A 24,459-nucleotide genomic window follows, 5' to 3' on the forward strand; every position below is an offset into this window, starting at 1 on the left:
ACGTTGGGAAACCTGTTGTATTTATATTGTATTTAATGCTTCTGGCGTTGACTTCTAAGGCCCTAACTATTCGATCTGGTGGTGCAGCGCCCTAGATTGAAGCCTAGCTTGCCCGGAACGTTGAAATGGCCATTACTTTGACATCCGTTTCATCTGCTCCTGTCATACGTAAGCATACCTGTTGTATTTATTTTGTATTCTAATCATGTGGCGATGATTTCTATGGCCCAAACTCATCTATCTGGTGCAGCAACGCCTTTGGTTGAAGCCTAAGTTTCCCAGGACGTTGAAATGACCTTTACGTTCACACTGGTAGCAATTATTCCTCTTATACGATTGAAAATCTATTGTATTTATATTGTGTTTTATGCTCCTGGCGTTGACTTCTAAGGCCCAGACTCATCCATCTGGTGAAGAAACGCCCTTGGTTGAAACCTAGGTTGCCCGGAACGTTGAAATGACCTTTACGTTCACACTGGTAGCAATTATTCCTCTTATACGATAGAAAATCTGCTGTATTTATATTGTATTTTAATACTCTGGCGTTGATTTCTAAGGTCCAAACTCATCCACCTGGTGAGGCAACACCCTAGATCGAAGCCTAGGTTGCCCGGAACGTAGAAATGACCATTACTTTCGCACTGGTTGCAATTATTTCTCTTATACGATGGGAAATCAGTTGTATTTGTATTGTATTTTATGCTTCTGGCGTGGACTTCTAAATCCCTACTATTCGATCTGGTAGTGCAACGCCCTAGAGTGAGGCCTAGGTTGCCCGGAACGTAGAAATAACCATTACGTTGACACCTGTTGCATCTGCCCCTGTCATACGTTCGCAAACCTGATGTATTTATATTGTATTTTAATCTTGTGGCGATGATTTCTAAGGCCCAAACTCATCCATCTGGTGGAGCAACGCCCTTGGCTGAAGCCTAGATTGCACGGACCGTTGAAATGACCTTTACGTTCACACTGGTAGCAATTATTCCTCTTATACGATAGAAAGTCTGCTGTATTTATAATGTATTTTAATCCTCTGGCGTTGATTTCTAAGGTCCAAACTCATCCACCTGGTGAAGCAACGCCCTAGAGTGCAGCCAAGGTTCCCCGCACGTAGAAATGACCATTAGTTTCGCACTGGTTGCTATTATTCATTCTATACGATGGGAAATCTGTTGTATTTATATTGTATTTTATGCTTCTGGTGTTGACTTCTAAGGACCTATCTCTTCGATCTGGAGGATCAACGCCGTAGAGTGAAGGCTATGTTGCCCGGAATGTAGAAATGGCCATTACTTTCATACTGATGGCAATTCTCCTTTTATTCAATTGAAAAACTGTAGAATTTATATTGTATTTTATGCTTCTGGCGTTGAATTCTAAGGCCCTAACTATTCGATCTGGTGGAGCAACGCCCTGGATTGAAGCCTAGCTTGCCCGGAACGTTGAAATGGTCATTACTTTGACATCCGTTGCATCTGCTCCTGTATTACGTTCGCATACATGTTGTATTTATTTTGTATTTTAATCATGTGGCGATGATTTCTGTGGCCCAAACTCATCCATCTGGTGCAGCAACGCCCTTGGTTGAAGCCTAGGTTGGCCGGAACGTTGAAATGACCTTTACGTTCACACTGGTAGCAATTATTCTTCTTATACGATTGAAAATCTGCTGTATTTATATTGTATTTTAATCCTGTGGCGTTGATTTCTAAGGTTCAAATCATCCAACAGGTGTGGCAACGCCCTAGAGTGAAGCCTAGGTTGCCCGGAACGTAGAAATGACCATTACTTTCGCACTGGTTGCAATTATTCCTTTTATACGATGGGAAATCTGTTGCATTTATATTGTATTTTATGCTTCTGGTGTTGACTTCTAAGGCCCTATCTATTCGACCTGGTGGAGCAACGCCCTAGGGCGAAGACTAGCTTGCCCGCAACGTAGAAGTGACCATTACATTGACATCCATTGCATCTGCTCCTGTCATACGTTGGCACACCGGTTGTATTTATTATGTATTTTAATCATGTGGCGATCATTTCTAATTCCCAAGCTCATCCATCTGCTGAAGCAACGCCCTTGGTTGAAGCCTAGGTTGCCCGCAGGTAGAAATGACCATTACTTTCGCACTGGATGCACTTATTCCTTTTATACGATGGGAAATCTGTTGTATTTATATTGTATTTTATGCTTCTGGCGTTGACTTCTAAGGCCCTAACTATTGGATCTGGTGGAGCAACGCCCTAGAGTGAAGTCTAGCTTGCCTGGAACGTAGAAATACCCATTACTTTGACATCCGTTTCATCTGCACCCGTCATACGTTCGCAAACCTGATGTATTTATTTTGTATTTTAATCTTGTGGCGATGATTTCAGAGGTACAGGCCCATCCACCTGGTGAGGCAACACGCTTCGGCGAAGCCTAGGTTGCCGTGAACGTAGAAATGACCATTACTTTCGCACTTGTTCCAATTATTCCTTTTATACGATGGGAAATCTGTTGTATTTATATTGTATTTTATGCTTCTGGCGTTGACTTCTAAGGCCCTAACTCTTCGATCTGGTGGAGCAACACCGTAGAGTGAAGACTAGGTTGCCCGGAATGTAGAAATGGCCATTACTTTCACACTGATGGCAATTATTCCATTTATACGATGGGAAATCTGTTCTTTTTATATTGTATTTTATGCTTCTGGCGTTGACTTCTATGGCCCTAACTATTCTATCTGGTGGTGCAACGCCCTAGAGTGAAGCCTAGGTTGCCCGGAACGTAGAAATGACAATTACCTTGACACCCGTTGCATCTGCCCCAGTCATACGTTCGCAAACCTGTTGTATATATTTTGTATTTTAATCTTCTGCCGATGATTTCCAAGACCCAAACGCAGCCATCTCGTGATGCAACGCCCTTCGTTAGAGCGTACGTTGCCCGTAACGTTGAAATGACCTTTACGTTCACACTGGTAGCAATAATTCCTCTTATACGAATGAAAATCTGCTGTATTTAAAGTGTATTTTAATAATCTGGGGTAGATTTCTAAGGTCCAAACTCATCCACCTGGAGACGCAACGCCCTAGAGTGAAGCCAAGGTTAACCGCACGTAGAAATGACCATTACTTTCGCACTGGTTGCAGTTATTCCTCTTATACGTTTTAAAATCTGCTGTATTTATATTGTATTTTATGCTCCTGGCATTGACTTCTAAGGCCCTGTCTCTTCGATCTGGTGGAGCAACGCCGTAGAGTGATGGCTAGGTTTCCCGGAATGTAGAAATGACCATTACTTTGACTTCCGTTGCATCTGCTCCTGTCATACGTTCGCATACATGTTGTATTTATTTTGTATTTTAATCATGTGGCGATGATTTCTATGGCCCAAACTCATCCATCTGGTGCAGCAACGCCCTTGGTTGAAGCCTAGGTTGCCGGGAACGTTGAAATGACCTTGACGTTCACACTGGTAGCTATTATTCTTCTTATACGATTGACAATCTGCTGTATTTATATTGTATTTTAATCCTGTGGCGTTGATTTCTAAGGTTCAAATCATCCACCTGGTGAGGCAATGCCCTAGAGTGAAGCCTAGGTTGCCCGGAACGTAGAAATGACCATTACTTTCGCTCTGGTTGCAACTATTCCTTTTATACGATGGGAAATCTGTTGTATTTGTATTGTATTTTATGCTTCTGGCGTTGACTTCTAAGGCCCTAACTATTCGATCTGGTGGAGCAGCGCCCTAGAGTGAAGCCTAGCTTGCCCGAAACGTAGAAGTGACCATTACTTTGACATCCGTTGCATCTGCTCCTGTCATACGATCGCAAACCTGTTGCAATTATTTTGTATTATAATCATGTGGCGATGATTTCTAAGGCCCAAACTCAGCCATCTGCTGAAGCAATGCCCTCGGTTGAAGCCTGGGTTGCCCGGAACGCTAAAATGACCTTTACGTTCTCACTGGTAACAATTATTCCTCTTATACGATTGAAAATCTGCTGTATTTATATTGTATTTTACGCTTCTGGCATGGACTTCTAAGGCCCTAACTATTCGATCGGGTGGAGCAACGCCCTGGTGGGAAGCCTAGCTTGCCAGGAACGTTGAAATGGCCATTACTTTGACATCCGTTGCATCTGCTCCTGTCATACGGTCGCATACCTGTTGTATTTATTTTGTATTTTCATCATGTGGTGATGATTTCTGAGGCCCAAACTCAGCCATCTGGTGAAGCAATGCCCTCGGTTGAAGCCTGGGTAGCCCGGAACGCTGAAATGACCTTTACGTTCACACTCGTAGCAACTATTGCTCTTATACGATTGAAAATCTGCTGTATTTATATTGTATTTTTTGCTCCTGGCGTTGACTTCTAAGGCCCTAAATCTTCGATCTGTAGGAGCAACGCCGTAGAGTGAAGGCTATGTTGCCCGGAATGTAGAGGTGACCATTACTTTCACACTGATGGCAATTACTCCTTTTAATCAATTGAAAAACTGATGAATTTATATTGTATTTTGTGCTTCTGGCGTTGACTTCAAAGGCCCTAACTCTTCGATCTGGTGGAGCAGCGCCGTAGAGTGAAGCCTAGCTTGCCCGGAACGTAGAAGTGACCATTACTTTTTCATCCTCTGCATCTGCTCCTGTCATACGATCGCATACCTGTTGTATTTATTTTGTATTTTAATCATGTGGCGATGATTTCTAAGGCACAAACTCAGCCATCTGGTGAAGCAACGCCATCGGTTGAAGCCTGGGTTGCCCGGAGCGCTGAAATGACCTTTACGTTCACACTGGTAGCAATTAGTCCTCTTGTACGATTGAAAATCTGCTGTGTTTATTTTGTATTTTATGCTCCTGGCGTTGACTTCTAAGGCCCTAACTCTTCGATCTGGTGGAGTAACGCCGTAGAGTGAAGCGTGGTTGCCCGGAATGTAGAAATACCCATTACTTTCACACTGATGGCAATTACTCCTTTTATTCTATTGAAAAACTGTCGAATTTATATTGTATTTTATGCTTCTGGCGTTAAGTTCTAAGGCCCTAACTACTCGATCTGGTGGAGCAGCGCCCTAGGGTAAAGCCTAGCTTGCCCGAAACGTAGAAATAACCATTACCTTGAGATCCGTTGCATCTGTTCCTGTCATACGTTCGCAAACCTGTTGTATTTATTTTGCATTTTAATCATGCGGCGATAATTTCTAATGCCCAAACTCGTGGATCTGGTGAAGCAATGCCCTTGGTTAAAGCCTAGGTTTCCCAGAACGATGAAATGACCTATACGTTCACACTGGTCGCAATTATTCCTATTATACGATTGAAAATCTGCTGTATTTATATTGTATTTTATGCTCCTTGCGTTGACTTCTAAGGCCATAAGTATTCGATCTGGTGAAGCAACGCCCTGGGGTGAAGCCTAGCTTGCCCGGAAAGTAGAAATGGCCATTACTTTGACTTCTGTTGTATCTGCTCCTGTCATACGTTCGCAAACCTGTTGTATTTATTTAGCATTTTAATCATGTGTCGATGGTTTCTATTGTCCAAACTCATCCATCTGGTGAAGCAGCGCCCTTGGTTGAAGCCTAGGTTGCCCGGAACGTTGAAATGAGCTTTACGTTCACATTGGTAGCAATTATTACTCTTATACGATTGAAAATCTGCTGTATTTATATTGTATTTTAATCCTCCGGCGTTGATTTCTAAGGTTCAAGCGCATCCACCAGGTGAGGCAACGCCGTAGAGTGAAGGCTAGGATGCCGGGAATGTAGAAATGGACATTACTTTCACACTGACGGAAATTACTCCTTTTATTCAATTGAAAAACTGTTGAATTTATATTGTATTTTATGCTTCTGGCGTTGACTTCTAAGGCCCTAACTATTCGATCTTGTGGGGCAACGCCCAAGAGAGAAGCTTAGCTTGCCCGGAACGTAGAACTGACCATTATTTTGACACCAGTTGCATCTGCCCCTGTCTTACGTTCATAAACTTGTTGTATTTATTTTGTATTTTAATCTTGTTGCGTTGATTTCTAAGGTCCAAACTCATCCACCTGGTGAGGCAACGCCCTAGAGTGAAGCCTAGGTTGCCCGGAACGTAGAAATGGCCATTGCTTTGACTTCCTTTGCATCTGCTCCTGTCACACGTTCGCAAACCTGTTGTACTTATTTTGTATTTTAATCATGTGGCGATGATTTCTAAGGCCCAAACTCACCCATCTGGAGAAGCAACGCCCTTGGTTGAAGCCTAGGTTGCCCGGAACGTTGAAATGAGCTTTACGTTCACACTGGTAGCAATTATTCCTCTTATACGATTGAAAATCTGCTATATTTATACTGTATTTTAATACTCTGTCGTTGATTTCTAAGGTCCAAACTCATGCACCTGGTGAGGCAACGCCCCAGAGTGAAGCCTAGGTTGCCCGCACGCAGAAACGACCATTACTTTCGCACTGCTTGCAATTATACCTTTTATACGATGGGAAATCTGTTGTATTTATATTGTATTTTATGCATCTGGCGTTGACTTCTAAGGCCCGAGGTACTCGATCTTGTGAAGCATCTTCCTAGAGTGAAGCCTAGGTTGCCGGGAACGTAGAAATGAACATTACATTCCCACTGGTTGCAATTATTTCCATTATACGATGCAAAAACTGTTGTATCTTTATTGTATTCTATACTTCTGGCGTTGACTTCTAAGGCCCCAGCTACTCGCTTTGGTGGAGCAACGAGCTAGAGTGAAGCCTTGGTTGCCCGGAACGTAGAAATGAACATTACTTTCACACTGGTTGCAATTATTCCTTTTATACGATGGAAAAACTGTTGTATTTTTATTGTATTCTATGCTTCTGGCCTTGACTTCTAAGGCCCTACCTATTCGATGTGGTGGAGCAACGCCCTAGAGTGAAGCCTAGGTTTCCCGGAACGTAGAAATAACCATTAATTTCACACTGGTTGCAATTACTCCTGTTAGACAATGGAATACTGTTGTATTTTTATTGTATTTTATGCTTCTGTCGTTGACTTTTCAGGCCTGAGCTAATCGATCGAGTGAAGCATCGCGCTAGAGTGAAGCCTTGGGGGCCCGGAACGTAGAAACAATCATTAATTTCACACTTCTTGCAATTACTCCTGTTATACAATGGAAAAACTGTTGTATTTTTATTGTATTTTATGCTTCTGGCGTTGGCTTCTAAGGGCCGAGCTATTCGATCTTGAAAAGCATCGGCCTTGAGTGAAGCCAAGATCATCCGAAACGTAGAAATGACCATTACTTTCACACTGGTTGCAATTACTCCGGTTATACTATGGAAAAACTGTTGTCCTTTTATTGTATTTTATGCTTCTGGCGTTGACTTCTAAGGGCCGAGCTATTCGATTTGGCGGAACAACGAGCTAGAGTGAAGCCTAGGTTGCCCGGAACGTAGAAATGATCATTAGTTTCACACTGGTTGCAGTTATTTCTATTATACGATGGAAAAACTGTTGTATTTTTATTGTATTGTATGCTTCTGGCGTTGACACCTAAGGCCCTAACTATTCGACGTGGTGGAGCAACGCCCTTGAGTGAAGCCTAGGTTGCGCGGAACGTAGAAATGATCATTACTTTCACTCTGGTTGCAATTATACATTTTACACGATGGAAAAACAGTCGTATTTTTATTGCATTTTGTGCTTCTGACGTTGACTTCTAAGGCCCGAGGTATTCGATCCTGTGCAGCAACGACCTAGTGTGAAGCGTAGGTTGCCCGGAACGTAGAAATAAACATTAATTTCACACTGGTTGCAATTACTCCTGTTATACGATTGAAAAACTGTTGCATCTTTACTGTATTTTATGCTTTTGGCGTTGACACCGAAGGACCTAACTATTCGATGTAGTGGTGCAACGCCCTGCAGTGAAGCCTAGGTTGCCCGTAACGTAGAAATAACCATTAATTTCACACTGGTTGCAATTACTCGTGTTAGACAATGGGAATCTGTTGTATTTTCATTGTATTTTATGCTCCTGGCGTTGACTTCTAAGGCCCGTGCTATTCGATTTGCTGGAGCAACGAGCTAGTGTGAAGCCCAGGTTGCCCGGAACGTAGAAATGACCATTACTTTAACACTGGGTGCAATAATTTCTACTATACGATGGAAAAACTGTTGTATTTATATTGTATTTTATGCTTCTGGCGTTGACGCCTAAGGCCCTAACTATTCGATGTGGTAGAGCAGCGCCCTAGACTGAAGCCTAGGTTGCCCGGAACGTAGAAATAACCATCAATTTCACACTAGCTGCAAATACTCCTGTTATACAATGGAAAAACTGTTGTATTTTTATTGTATTTTATGCTTTTGGCGCTGTCTTCTAAGGCCCGAGCTATTCGATCCTGTGCAGCAGCGCCCTAGTGTGAAGCCTAGGTTGCCTGGAACGTAGAAATAACCATTAACTTCACACTGGTTGCAATTACTCCTGTTATACAATGGAAAAACTGTTGTGCTTATATTGTATTTTATGTTTCTGGCGTTGACAGCTAAGGCCCTAACTAATCGATGTGGTGGAGCAACGCCCTGTAGTGAAGCCTAGGTTGCCGGAAGCGTAGAAATGACCATTACTTTCACACTGGTTGCAATTATTCCGTCTAAACGATGGAAAAACTGTTGTCTTTATATTGTATTTTATGCTTCCGGCGTTGACATCTAAGGCCCTAACAATTCGCTGTGGTGGAGCAACGCCCTAGTGTGAAGCCTAGGTTGCCCGGAACGTAGAAATAACCATTAATTTCACACTGGTTGCAATGAATCCTTTTACACGATGGAAAAACTGCTGTATTTTTATTGTATTTTATGCTTGTTGCGCTCACCTCTAAGGCCCTAACTCTTCGATCTGGTGGAGCAATGCCCTAGAGTGAAGCCTAGGTTGCTCAGAACGTAGAAATGACCAGTAATCTCACACTAGTTGCAATTATTCCTTTTATACGACGGAAAAACTGTTGTATTTTCATTGTAATTTATGCTTCTGTCGTTGGCTTCTGAGGCCCGAGCTAATCGATCGAGTGAAGCATCGCCCTAGAGTGAAGCATTGGGGGCCCGAAGCGTAGAAATGACCATTACTTTCACACTGGTTGCACTTACTCCTTTTATACGATGGAAAAGCTGTTGTATTTTTATTGTATTTTATGCTTCTCGCGTTGACTTCTAAGGCCCGAGCCATTGGACATGGTGAAGCGTCGCACTAGAGTGAAGCCTATGTTGACCGGAATGTAGAAATGAACATTACTTTCACACTGGCTTGCAATTATTCCGTTTATACGATGGAAAAACTGTTGTATTTATATTGTATTTTAAACTTCTGGCGTTGACATCTAAGGCACTAACACTTCGATGTGGCGGAGCAACGCCATAGAGTGAAGAATAGGTTGCCCGGAACGTAGAAATAACCATTAATTTCACAATGGTTTGCAATTACTCCTGTTATACGTTGGACAAACTGTTGTATTTTTATTGTATTTTATGCTTCTGGCGTTGACGTCTAAGGCCCGAGCTATTCGATGTGGTGGAGCAACGAGCTAGTGTGAAGCCTAGGTTGCCCGGAACGTAGAAATGACCATTACTTTAACACTGGTTGCAATAATTTCTACTATACGATGGAAAAACTGTCGTATTTTTATTGTACTTTATGCTTCTGGCGTTGACTTCTAAGGCCCGAGCTATTCGATGTGGTGGAGCAACGAGCTAGGGTGAAGCCTAGGTTGCCCGGAACGTAGAAATGACTATTACTTTCACACAGGTTGCAATTATTCCTTTTATACGATGGAAAAACTGTTCTATTTATATTGTATTTTATGTTTCTGGCGTAGACACCTAAGGCCCTAACTATCCGATGTGGTGGAGCATCGCCCTATAGTGAAGCCTAGGTTGCCCGGAACGTAGAAATAACCATTAATTTCACACTGGTTGCAATTATTTCTATTATACTATGGAAAAACTGTTGTACTTTTAATGTATTTTATGCTTCTGGCGTTGACCTCTGAGGCCCGAGCTATTCGATCAGGTGCAGCAGCGCCCTAGAGTGAAACCTAGGCTTCCCGGGACGTAGAAATAGCCATTAATTTCACACTGGTTGCAATTACTACTGTTATACGTTGGACAAACTGTTGTATTTTTATTGTATTTTATGCTTCTGGCGTTGACTTCTAAGGCCCGAGCTATTCGATGTGGTGGAGCAACGAGCTAGTGTGAAGCCTAGGTTGCCCGGAACGTAGAAATGACCATTACCTTAACACTGGGTGCAATAATTTCTACTATACGATGGAAAAACTGTTGCATTTTTATTGTATTTTATGTTTCTGGCGTTGCCTTCTAAGGCCCGAGCTATTCGGTCTTGTGAAGCATTGCCCTAGAGTGAGGCCAAGCTCGTCCGAAACGTAGAAATAACCATTACTTTCACACTGGTTGCAATTATTCCTTTTATACGATGGAAAAACTGTTGTAGTTATATTGTATTTTATGCTTCTGGCGTTGACAGCTAAGGCCCTAACTATTCGATGTGGTGGAGCAACGCCCTAGAGTGAAGAATAGGTTGCCCGGAACATAGAAAGAACCATTAATTTCACAATGGTTGCAATTACTCCTGTTATACGTTGGACAAACTGTTGTATTTTTATCGTATTTTATGCTTCTGGCGTTGACTTCCAAGGCCCGAGCTATTCGATGTGGTGCAGCAACGAGCTAGTGTGAAGCCTAGGTTGCTCGGAACGTAGAAATGACCATTACTTTAACACTGGTTGCAATAATCTCTACTATACGATGGAAAAACTCTTGTATTTTTATTGTATTTTATGCTTCTGGCGTTGACTTCTAACGCCCGAGCTATTCGATGTGGTGGAGCAACGAGCTAGAGTGAAGCCCAGGTTGCCCGGAACGTAGAAATGACCATTAGTTTCACACTGGTTGCAATTATTTCTATTATACGATGGAAAAGCTGTTGTATTTTTATTGTATTTTATGCATCAGGCGTTGACTACTAAGGCCTGAGCTATTCGATCTTGTGAAGCATCGCCCCAGTGTGAAGCCTAGGTCGCCCGAAACGTAGAAATGACCATTACTTTCACACTGGTTTCAATTGTTCCTTTTATACGATGGAAAAACTGTTCTATTTATATTGTATTTTATGTTTCTGGCGTAGACACCTAATGCCCTAACTATTCGATGTGGTGGAGCATCGCCCTATAGTGAAGCCTAGGTCGCCCGAAACGTAGAAATAACCATTACTTTCACACTGGTTGCCATTATTCCTCTTATACGATGGAAAAGCTGTTGTAGTTATATTGTATTTTATGTTTCTGACGTTGACAGCTAAGGCCCTAACTATTCGATGTTGTGGAGCAACGCCCTATAGTGAAGCCTAGGTTTTCGGAAGCGTAGAAATGACCATTACTTTCACACTGGTTGCAATTATTCCGTCTATACGATGGAAAAACTGTTGTCTTTATATTGTATTTTATGCTTCCGGCGTTGACATCTAAGGCCCGAGCATTCCGATCTGGTGCAGCAACGCCCTAGAGTGAAACCTAGGTTTCCCGGAACGTAGAAATAACCATTAACTTCACATTGGCTGAAATTACTCCTGTTATACGATGGAAAAACTGCTGTATTTATATTGTATTTTACGCTTCTGGCGTTGACACATAAGGCCCTAACTATTCGATGTGGTGCAGCAACGCCCTAGAGTGAAACCTAGGTTTCCCGGAACGTAGAAATAACTATTAATTTCACACTGTTTGCTATTACTTCTGTTATACAATGGAAAAATTTGTTGTATTTTTATTGTATTTTATGCTTCGGGCGTTGACTTCTAAGGCACGAGCTATTCGATTTGGTGGAGCAACGAGCTAGAGTGAAGCCTACGTTGCCCGGAACGTAGAAATCAACATTACTTGCACACTGGTTGCAATTATTTCTATTATACGATGGAAAAACTGTTGTATTTTTATTGTATTTTATGCTTCTGGCGTTGACGTCTAAGGCCCGAGCTATTCGATCTTGTGAAGCATCGCCCTATAGTGAAGCCAAGGTCGCCCGAAACGCAGAAATAACCATTACTTTCACACTGGATGCAATTATTCCTTTTATACGATGGAAAAACTGTTGTATTTATATTGCATTATACGTTTCTGGCGTTGACACATAAGGCCCTAACTATTCGATGTGATGGAGCAACGCCCCAGAGTGTAGCCTAGGACGCCCGGAACGTAGAAGTAACCATCAATTTCACACTGGTTGCACTTACTCCTGTTATACGATGGAAAAACTGTTGTACTTTTATTGTATTTTATGATTCTGGCGTTGACTTCTAAGGGCCGAGCCATTCGATCTGGTGCAGCAACGCCCTAGAGTGAAACCTAGGTTTCCTGGAACGTAGAAATAACCATTATCTTCACACTGGTTGCAATTACTCCTGTTATACGATGGAAAAACTGTTGTACTTTTATTGTATTTTATGCTTCTGTTGTTGATTTCTAAGGCCCAAGCTATTCGATTTGGTGCAGCAGCGCCCTAGAGTGTAACCTAGGTTTCCCGGAACGTAGAAATAAACATTAATTGCACACTGGTTGAACTTACTCCTGTTATACGATGGAAAAACTGTTGTATTTTTATTGTATTTTATGCTTCGGGCGTTGACTTCTAAGGGCCGAGCTATTCGATCTGGTGCAGCAACGCCCTAGAGTGAAACCTAGGTTTCCTGGAACGTAGAAATAACCATTATCTTCACACTGGTTTTAATTATTCCTTTTATATGATGGAGAAACTGTTCTATTTATATTGTATTATATGCTTCTGGCGTTGACACCTAAGGCACTAACTATTCGATATGGTGCAGCAACGCCCTAGAGTGAAGCCTAGATTGCCCGGAACGTAGAAATAACAATTAATTTCAAACTGGTTGCAATTACTCCTGTTATACAATGGAAAAACTGTTGTATTTTTACTGTATTTTATGCTTCAGGCGTTGACTTCCAAGGCCCGAGCTATTCGATTTGGTGGAGCAACGAGCTAGAGTGAAGACTAGGTTGCCCGAAACGTAGAAATGACCATTACATGCACACTGGTTGCAATTATTTCTATTATACCAAGGAAAAACTGTTTTATTTTTATTCTATTTTATGCTTCTGGTGTTGATTTCTAAGGCCGGAGCTTTCCGATCTGGTGCAGCAACGCCCTACAGTGAAACCAACGTTTCCCGGAACGTAGAAAGAACTATTAATTTCACACTGGTTGCACTTACTCCTGTTATACGATGGAAAAACTGTTGTATTTTTATTGTATTTTCTGCTTCTGGCTTTGACTTCTAAGGACCGAGCTGTCCGATCTGGTGCAGCAACACCCTAGGGTGAAACCTATGTTTCCCGGAACGTAGAAATAACCATTATCTTCACACTGGTTGCAATTACTCCTGTTATACGATGGAAAAACTGTTGTATTTTTATTGTATTTTATGTTTCTGGCGTTGACTTCTAAGGCTTGAGTTCTTCGATTTGGTGGAACAAGGAGCTAGAGTGAAGCCCAGGTTGCCCGGAACGTAGAAATGAATATTACTTTCACACTGGTTGCAATTACTCCTGTTATACAATGGAAAGACTGTTGTATTTATATTGTATTTTATGCTTCTGGCGTTGACACCGAAGGCCCAAACTATTCGATGTGGTGGAGCCACGCCCTAGAGTGAAGCCTAGGTAGCCCGGAACGTAGAAATTACCATTAATTTCACACTGGTTGCAATTACTCCTGTTATACAATGGAAAAACTGTCGTATTTTTATTGTATTTTATGCTTCAGGCGTTGACTTCTAAGGCCCGAGCTATTCGATCTTGTGAAGCATCGCCCTAGAGTGAAGCCAAGGTCGCCCAAAACGCAGAAATAACCATTACTTTCACACTGGTTGCAATTATTCCTTTTATACGATGGAAAAACTGTTGTATTTATATTGTATTTTATGCTTCTGGCGTTGACACCTAAGGCCCTAACTATTCGATGTGGTGCAGCAACGCCCTAGAGTGAAACCTAGGTTTCCCGGAACGTAGAAATAACCATTAATTTCACACTGGTTGCAATTACTCCTGTTATACGATGGAGAAACTGCTGTATTTATATTGTATTTTATGCTTCTGGCGTTGACACATAAGGCCCTAACTATTCGATGTGGTGCAGCAACGCCCTAGAGTGAAACCTAGGTTTCCCGGAACGTAGAAATAACTATTAATTTCACACTGTTTGCTATTACTTCTGTTATATAATGGAAAAATTTGTTGTATTTTTATTGTATTTTATGCTTCGGGCGTTGACTTCTAAGGCACGAGCTATTCGATTTGGTGGAGCAACGAGCTAGAGTGAAGCCTACGTTGCCCGGAACGTAGAAATCAACATTACTTGCACACTGGTTGCAATTATTTCTATTATACGGGGGAAAAACTGTTGTATTTTTATTGTATTTTATGCTTCTGGCGTTGACTTCTAAGGCACGAGCTATTCGATTTGGTGGAGCAACGAGCTAGAGTGAAGCCTAGGTTGCCCGGAACGTAGAAATCAACATTACTTGCACACTGGTTGCAATTATTTCTATTATACGAGGGAAAAACTGTTGTATTTTTATTGTGTTTTATGCTTCTGGCGTTGACGTCTAAGGCCCGAGCTATTCGATCTTGTGAAGCATCGCCCTATAGTGAAGCCAAGGTCGCCCGAAACGCAGAAATAACCATTACTTTCACACTGGATGCAATTATTCCTTTTATACGATGGAAAAACTGTTGTATTTATATTGCATTTTACGTTTCTGGCGTTGACACATAAGGCCCTAACTATTCGATGTGATGGAGCAACGCCCTAGAGTGTAGCCTAGGACGCCCGGAACGTAGAAGTAACCATCAATTTCACACTGGTTGCACTTACTCCTGTTATACGATGGAAAAACTGTTGTACTTTTATTGTATTTTCTGCTTCTGGCTTTGACTTCTAAGGACCGAGCTGTCCGATCTGGTGCAGCAACACCCTAGGGTGAAACCTATGTTTCCCGGAACGTAGAAATAACCATTATCTTCACACTGGTTGCAATTACTCCTGTTATACGATGGAAAAACTGTTGTATTTTTATTGTATTTTATGTTTCTGGCGTTGACTTCTAAGGCCTGAGTTCTTCGATTTGGTGGAACAAGGAGCTAGAGTGAAGCCTAGGTTGCCCGGAACGTAGAAATGAATATTACTTTCACACTGGTTGCAATTACTCCTGTTATACAATGGAAAAACTGTTCTATTTTTATTGTATTTTATGCTTCTGGCGTTGACACATTAGGCCCTAACTATTCGATGTGGTGGAGCCACGCCCTAGAGTGAAGCCTAGGTTGACCGGAACGTAGAAATAACCATTAATTTCACACTGGTTGCAATTATTCCTTTTATCCGATGGAAAGACTGTTGTATTTATATTGTATTTTATGCTTCTGGCGTTGACACCTAAGGCCTACACTATTCGATGTGGTGGAGCAACGCCCTAATGTGAAGCCTAGGTTGCCCGGAACGTAGAAATTACCATTAATATCACACTGGTTGCAATTACTCCTGTTATACAATGGAAAAACTGTTGTATTTTTATTGTATTTTATGCTTCAGGCGTTGGCTTCTAAGGCCCGAGCTATTCGATTTGGTGGACCAACGAGCTAGAGTGAAGCCTAGGTTGCTCGGAACGTAGAAATGAATATTACTTTCACACTGGTTGCAATTACTCCTGTTATACAATGGAAAAACTGTTCTATTTTTATTGCATTTTATGCTTCTGGCGTTGACTTGTTAGGCCCGAGCTATTCGATCTGGTGAAGCATCGCCCTAGAGTGATGCCTAGGTTGGCCTGAACCTAGAAATGACCATTACTTTCACATTGGTTGCAATTATTCCTTTCATACGATGGAAAAACTGTTGTATTTATATTGTATTTTATGCTTCTGGCGTTGACACATTAGGCCCTAACTATTCGATGTGGTGGAGCCACGCCCTAGAGTGAAGCCTAGGCTGACCGGAACGTAGAAATAACCATTAATTTCACACTGGTTGCAATTACTCCTGTTATACAATGGAAAAACTGTTGCATTTTTATTGTATTTTGTGCTTCTGGCGTTGACTTCTAAGGCCCGAGCTATTCGATTTGGTGGAGCAACGAGCTATAGTGAAGCCTCGGTTGCCCGGAACGTAGAAATGAATATTACTTTCACACTGGTTGCAATTATTTCTATTAAACAATGGAAAAACTGGTGCATTTTTATTGTATTTTATGCTTCAGGCGTTGACTTCTAAGGCCTGAGTTCTTCGATTTGGTGGAACAAGGAGCTAGAGTGAAGCCTAGGTTGCCCGGAGCGTAGAAATAACCATTAATTTCATGCTGGTTGCAATTACTCCTGTTATACAATGGAAAAACTGTTCTATTTTTATTGTATTTTATGCTTCTGACGTTGACTTCTAAGGCCTGAGTTCTTCGATTTGGTGGAACAAGGAGCTAGAGTGAAGCCTAGGTTGCCCGGAACGTAGAAATGAATATTACTTTCACACTGGTTGCAATTATTTCTATTATACAATGGAAAAACTGTTGCATTTTTATTGTATTTTAGGCTTCAGGCGTTGACTTCTAAGGCCCGAGCTATTCGATTTGGTGGACAAACGAGCTAGAGTGAAGCCTAGGTTGCTCGGAACGTAGAAATGAATATTACTTTCACACTGGTTGCAATTACTTCTATTATACTATGGAAAAACTGTTGTATTTTTATTGTATTTTATGCTTCTGGCGTTGACTTGTAAGGCCCGAGCTATTCGATCTGGTGAAGCATCGCCCTAGAGTGATGCCTAGGTTGGCCTGAACCTAGAAATGGCCATTACTTTCACATTGGTTGCAATTATTCCTTTCATACGATGGAACAAACTGTTGTATTTTTATTGTATTTTATGCTTCTGGCGTTGACACATTAGGCCCTAACTATTCGATGTGGTGGAGCCACGCCCTAGAGTGAAGCCTAGGTTGACCGGAACGTAGAAATAACCATTAATTTCACACTGGTTGCAATTTCTCCTGTTATAAAATGGAAAAACTGTTGCATTTTTATTGTATTTTGTGCTTCTGGCGTTGACTTCTAAGGCCCGAGCTATTCGATTTGGTGGAGCAACGAGCTAGAGTGAAGCCTACGTTGCCCGGAACGTAGAAATCAACATTACTTGCACTCTGGTTGCAATTATTTCGATTATACGGGGGAAAAACTGTTGTATTTTTATTGTATTTTATGCTTCTGGCGTTGACTTCTAAGGCACGAGCTATTCGATTTGGTGGAGCAACGAGCTAGAGTGAAGCCTACGTTGCCCGGAACGTAGAAATCAACAGTACTTGCACACTGGTTGCAATTATTTCTATTATACGAGGGAAAAACTGTTGTATTTTTATTGTATTTTATGCTTCTGGCGTTGACGTCTAAGGCCCGAGCTATTCGATCTTGTGAAGCATCGCCCTATAGTGAAGCCAAGGTCGCCCGAAACGCAGAAATAACCATTACTTTCACACTGGATGCAATTATTCCTTTTATACGATGGAAAATCTGTTGTATTTATATTGCATTTTACGTTTCTGGCGTTGACACATAAGGCCCTAACTATTCGATGTGATGGAGCAACGCCCTAGAGTGTAGCCTAGGACGCCCGGAACGTAGAAGTAACCATCAATTTCACACTGGTTGCACTTACTCCTGTTATACGATGAAAAACTGTTGTACTTTTATTGTATTTTATGCTTCTGTTGTTGATTTCTAAGGCCCAAGCTATTCGATTTGGTGCAGCAGCGCCCTAGAGTGTAACCTAGGTTTCCCGGAACGTAGAAATAAACATTAATTGCACACTGGTTGAACTTACTCCTGTTATACGATGGAAAAACTGTTGTATTTTTATTGTATTTTATGCTTCCGGCGTTGACTTCTAAGGGCCGAGCTATTCGATCTGGTGCAGCAACGCCCTAGAGTGAAACCTAGGTTTCCTGGAACGTAGAAATAACCATTATCTTCACACTGGTTTTAATTATTTTCTTTTATATGATGGAGAAACTGTTCTATTTATATTGTATTATATGCTTCTGGCGTTGACACCTAAGGCACTAACTATTCGATATGGTGCAGCAACGCCCTAGAGTGAAGCCTAGATTGCCCGGAACGTAGAAATAACAATTAATTTCAAACTGGTTGCAATTACTCCTGTTATACAATGGAAAAACTGTTGTATTTTTACTGTATTTTATGCTTCAGGCGTTGACTTCCAAGGCCCGAGCTATTCGATTTGGTGGAGCAACGAGCTAGAGTGAAGACTAGGTTGCCCGAAACGTAGAAATGACCATTACATGCACACTGGTTGCAATTATTTCTATTATACGAAGGAAAAACTGTTTTATTTTTATTCTATTTTATGCTTCTGGTGTTGATTTCTAAGGCCGGAGCTTTCCGATCTGGTGCAGCAACGCCCTACAGTGAAACCAACGTTTCCCGGAACGTAGAAAGAACTATTAATTTCACACTGGTTGCACTTACTCCTGTTATACGATGGAAAAACTGTTGTATTTTTATTGTATTTTCTGCTTCTGGCTTTGACTTCTAAGGACCGAGCTGTCCGATCTGGTGCAGCAACACCCTAGGGTGAAACCTATGTTTCCCGGAACGTAGAAATAACCATTATCTTCACACTGGTTGCAATTATTCCTTTCATACGATGGAAAAACTGTTGTATTTATATTGTATTTTCTGCTTCTGGCTTTGACTTCTAAGGACCGAGCTGTCCGATCTGGTGCAGCAACACCCTAGGGTGAAACCTATGTTTCCCGGAACGTAGAAATAACCATTATCTTCACACTGGTTGCAATTACTCCTGTTATACGATGGAAAAACTGTTGTATTTTTATTGTATTTTATGTTTCTGGCGTTGACTTCTAAGGCCTGAGTTCTTCGATTTGGTGGAGCAACGAGCTAGAGTGAAGCCTAGGATTCCCGGAACGTAGAAATTACAATTAATTTCACACTGGTTGCAATTACTCCTGTTATACAATGGAAAAACTGTCGTATTTTTATTGTATTTTATGCTTCAGGCGTTGACTTCTAAGGCCCGAGCTATTCGATTTGGTGGAGCAACGAGCTATAGTGAAGCCTCGGTTGCCCGGAACGTAGAAATGAATATTACTTTCACACTGGTTGCAATTATTTCTATTAAACAATGGAAAAACTGGTGCATTTTTATTGTATTTTATGCTTCAGGCGTTGACTTCTAAGGCCTGAGTTCTTCGATTTGGTGGAACAAGGAGCTAGAGTGAAGCCTAGGTTGCCCGGAGCGTAGAAATAACCATTAATTTCATGCTAGTTGCAATTACTCCTGTTATACAATGGAAAAACTGTTCTATTTTTATTGTATTTTATGCTTCTGACGTTGACTTCTAAGGCCTGAGTTCTTCGATTTGGTGGAACAAGGAGCTAGAGTGAAGCCTAGGTTGCCCGGAACGTAGAAATGAATATTACTTTCACACTGGTTGCAATTATTTCTATTATACAATGGAAAAACTGTTGCATTTTTATTGTATTTTATGCTTCAGGCGTTGACTTCTAAGGCCCGAGCTATTCGATTTGGTGGACAAACGAGCTAGAGTGAAGCCTAGGTTGCTCGGAACGTAGAAATGAATATTACTTTCACACTGGTTGCAATTATTTCTATTATACGAGGGAAAAACTGTTGTATTTTTATTGTATTTTATGCTTCTGGCGATGACTTCTAAGTCGCGATCTATTCGATCTGGTGGAGCGACGCCCTAGACTGAAGCCTGGGTTGCCCGGAACTTAGAAATAACCTTTAATTTCACACTGGTTGCAATTACTCCTGTTATACAATGCAAAAACTGTTTTATTTACATTGTATTTTATGCTTCTGGCGTTGACTTCTAAGGCACGAGCTATTCGATTTGGTGGAGCAACGAGCTAGAGTGAAGCCTACGTTGCCCGGAACGTAGAAATCAACATTACTTGCACACTGGTTGCAATTATTTCTATTATACGAGGGAAAAACTGTTGTATTTTTATTGTGTTTTATGCTTCTGGCGTTGACGTCTAAGGCCCGAGCTATTCGATCTTGTGAAGCATCGCCCTATAGTGAAGCCAAGGTCGCCCGAAACGCAGAAATAACCATTACTTTCACACTGGTTGCAATTACTCCTGTTATACAATGCAAAAACTGTTTTATTTACATTGTATTTTATGCTTCTGGCGTTGACTTCTAAGGCCCGAGCTATCCGATCTTGTGAAGCATCGCTGTAGAGTGAAGCCTAGGTTGCCCGGAACGTAGAAATAACCATTAATTTCACACTGGTTGCAATTACTCCTGTTATACAATGGAAAAACTGTTGTATTTTTATTGCATTCTATGCTTCTGGCGTTGACTTCTAAGGCCCGAGCTATTCGATTTGGTGGAGCATCGCCCTAGAGTGAACCCTAGGTCGCCCGAAACGTAGAAATGAACATTCCATTCACACTGGTTTCAATCATTTCTATTATACGATGGAAAAACTGTTGTATTTTTATTGTATTTTATGCTTCTGGCGATGACTTGTCAGGCCCGAGCCATTCGATCTTGTGAAGCATCGCCCCAGACTGAAGCCTATGTCGCCCGAAACGTAGAAATGACAATTACTTTAACACTGGTTGCAATTATTCCTTTTATAGGATGGAAAAATTGTTGTATTTATACTGTATTTTATGCTTCTGGCGTTGACACCCAAGGCTCGAGCTATTCGATTTGGTGGAGCAACGAGATAGAGTGAAGCCTAGGTTGGCCGGAACGTAGAAATAACCATTAATTTCACACTGGTTGCAATTACTCCTGTTGTACAATGGAAAAACTGTTGTATTTACATTGTATTTTATGCTTCTGGTGTTGACTTTCAATGCCCGAGCTTTTCGATTTGGTGGAGCAACGAGCTAGAGTGAAGCCTAGGTTGCCCGGAACGTAGAAATGAACATTACTTTCACACTGGTTGCAATTATTTCTATTATGCGATGGAAAAACTGTTGTATTTTCATTGTATTTTATGCTTCTGGCGTTGACTTCTAAAGCTCGAGCTATTCGATCTTGTGAAGCATCGCCCTAGAGTGAAGCCTAGGTTGCCCGGATCGTTGAAATAACCATTAATATCACACTGGTAGCAATTACTCCTGTCATAAATGGAAAAATTTGTTGTGTTTTTATTGTATTTTGTGTTTCTGGCGTTGACATCTAAGGCCCGAGCTATACGATGCGGTGGAGCTACGAGCTAGAGTGCAGCCTAGGTTGCCCGGAACGTAGAAATGACCATTACTTTCACACTAGTTGCAATTATTTCTATTATACGGTGGAAAAACTGTTGTATTTATATTGTATTTCATGCTTCTGGCGTTGACTCCCAAGGCCCTAACTATTCGATTTGGTGGAGCAACGCCCTAGAGTGAAGCCTAGGTTGCTCGGAACGTTGAAAAAACCATTAATTTCACACTGGTTGCAATTACTCCTGATATACCATGGAAAAACTGTTGTATTTTTATTGTATTTTGTGCTTATGGCGACGTCATCTAAGGCCCGAGCTATTCGATTTGGTGCAGCAACGAGCTAGAGTGAAGCCTAGGCTGCCCGGAACGTAGAAATGAACATTACTTTCACGCTGGTTGCAATTATTTCAATTATACGATGGAAAAACTGTTGTATTTTTATCGTATTTTATGCTTCTGGCGTTGCCTTCTAAGGCCCGAGCTATTCGATTTTGTGTAGCATCGCCCTAGAGTGAAGCCTAGGTCGCCCGAAACGTAGAAGTGACCATTACTTTCACACTGGTTGCAATTATTTCTATTATACGAAGGAAAAACTGTTGTATTTTTATTGTATTTTGTGCATCTGGCGTTGACTTCTAAGGCCCGAGCTATTCGATCTCGTGAAGCATCGCCCTAGAGTGAAGCCTAGGTCGCCCGGAACGTAGAAGGGAACATTTCTTTCACACTGGTTGCAATTATTCCTTTTATACGATGGAAAAGCTGTTGTATTTATATTGTATTTTATGATTCTGGCGTTGACCCCTGAGCCCCTAACTATTCGATGTGGTGAAGCAACGCTCTGGAGTGATGCCTTGGTTTCCCAGAACGTAGAAATAACCATTAATTTCACAATCGTTGCAATTACTCCGGTCATACAATGGAAAAACTGTTGTATTTTTATTGTATTTTGTGCTTATGGCGTTGTCATCTAAGGCCCGAGCTATTCGATCTCGTGAAGCATCGCCCTAGAGTGAAGCCTAGGTCGCCCTAAACGTAGAAATTACCATTACTTTCACACTGGTTGCGATTATTCCTTTTATACGATGGAAAAACTGGTGTATTTTTATTGGATTTTATGCTTCTGGCGTTGACTTCTAAGGCCGGAGCTCTTCGATTTGGTGGGGCAACGAGCTAGAGTGGAGCCTAGGTTGCCCGGAACGTAGAAATAACCATTAATTTCACACTGGTTGCAATTACTCCTGTTATACAATGGAAAAACTGTTGTATTTTTATTGTATTTTATGCTTCTGGCGTTGACTTCTAAGGCCCGAGGAATTCGATCTTGTGAAGCATCGCCCTAGGGTGAAGCCTAGGTCGCCCGAAACGTAGAAATGTCCATTACTTTCACACTGGTTGCAATTATTTCTATTATACGATGGAAAAACTGTTGTATTTTTATCGTATTTTATGCTTCTGGCGTTGACTTCTAAGGCCCGAGCTATTCTATTTTGTGTAGCATCACCCTGGAGTGAATCCTAGGTCGCCCGAAACGTAGAAATGACCATTACTTTCACACTGGTTGCAATTATTCCTTTTATACGATGGAAAGCTGTTGTATTTATATTGTATTTTATGATTCTGGCGTTGACACCTGAGCCCCTAACTATTCGATGTGGTGAAGCAACGCTCTAGTGTGAAGCCTTGGTTTCCCAGAACGTAGAAATAACCATTAACTTCACAATGGTTGCAATTACTCCGGTTATACAATGGAAAAACTATTGTAGTTTTATTGTATTTTATGCTTCTGGTGTTGTCTTTTAAGGCCCGAGCTATTCGATTTGGAGCAGCAACGCCCTAGAGTGAAACCTAGGTTTCCGGGGCGTAGAAATACCCATTAATTTCACACTGGTTGCATTTACTCCTGTTATACGAAGGAAAAACTGTAGTATTTTCATTGTATTTTATGCTTCTGGCGTTGACTTTGAAGGCCCGAGCTATTCGATCTGCTGGAGCGGCGGCCTAGAGTGAAGCCTAGGTTGCCCGGAACGTAGAAATATCCATTAATTTCACACTGGTTGCAATTACTCCTGCTATACAATGGAAAAACTGTTGTATTTTTATTGTATTTTATGCTTCGGGCGTTGACATCTAATGCCCGAGGTATTCGATCTTGTGAAGCATCGCCCTAGGGTGAAGCCTAGGTCGCCCGAAACGTAGAAATGGCCATTACTTTCACACTGGTTGCAATTATTCCTTTTATAAGACGGAAAAACTGTTGTATTTTAATTGTATTTTATGCATCTGGCGTTTACACCTAAGCCCCTAACTATTCGATGTGGTGAAGCAATGCCCTAGAGTGAAGCCCAGGTTGCACAGAACGTAGAAATACCCACTAATTTCACACTGGTTGCATTTACTCCTGTTATACGATGGAAAAACTGTTGTATTTTTATTGTACATTGTGCTTCTGGCGTTGACATCTAAGGCCCGAGCTATTCGATGTGGTGGAGCAACGAGCTAGAGTGAAGCCTAGGTTGCCCGAAACGTAGAAATGACCATTACTTTCACACTGGTGGCAATTATTCCTTTTATACGATGGAAAAACTGGTGTATTTGTATTGTATTTTATGCTTCTGGCGTTGACTTCTAATGCGCGAGCTATTCGATTTGGTGGAGCAACGAGCTAGAGTGAAGCCTAGGTTGCCCGGAACATAGAACTGAACATTACTTTGACACTGGGTGCAATTATTCCTTTTATACGATGGAAAAACTGTTGTATTTATATTGTATTTTATTCTTCTGGCGTTGACTTCTAAGGCCCGAACTATTCGATCTGGTGGAGCGACGCCCTAGAGTGAAGCCTAGGATGCCCGGAACGTAGAAATAACCATTAATTTCACATTGTTTGCTATTACTCCTGTTATACAATGGAAAAACTGTTGTATATTTATTGTATTTTATGCCTCTGGCGTTGACACCTAAGCCCCTAACTATTCGATGTGGTGCAGCAACGCCCTAGAGTGAAACCTAGGTTTCTCCGGGACGTAGAAAAACCCATGAATTTCACACTGGTTGCAATTACTCCTGTTATACAATGGAAAAACTGTTGTATTTTTATTGTATTTTATGCTTCTGGCGTAGACTTCTAAGACCCG

The sequence above is a fragment of the Calliopsis andreniformis genome, chromosome 7 (genome assembly GCF_051401765.1).
Source record: "Calliopsis andreniformis isolate RMS-2024a chromosome 7, iyCalAndr_principal, whole genome shotgun sequence".
Classification (NCBI taxonomy): Eukaryota; Metazoa; Arthropoda; class Insecta; order Hymenoptera; family Andrenidae; genus Calliopsis; species Calliopsis andreniformis.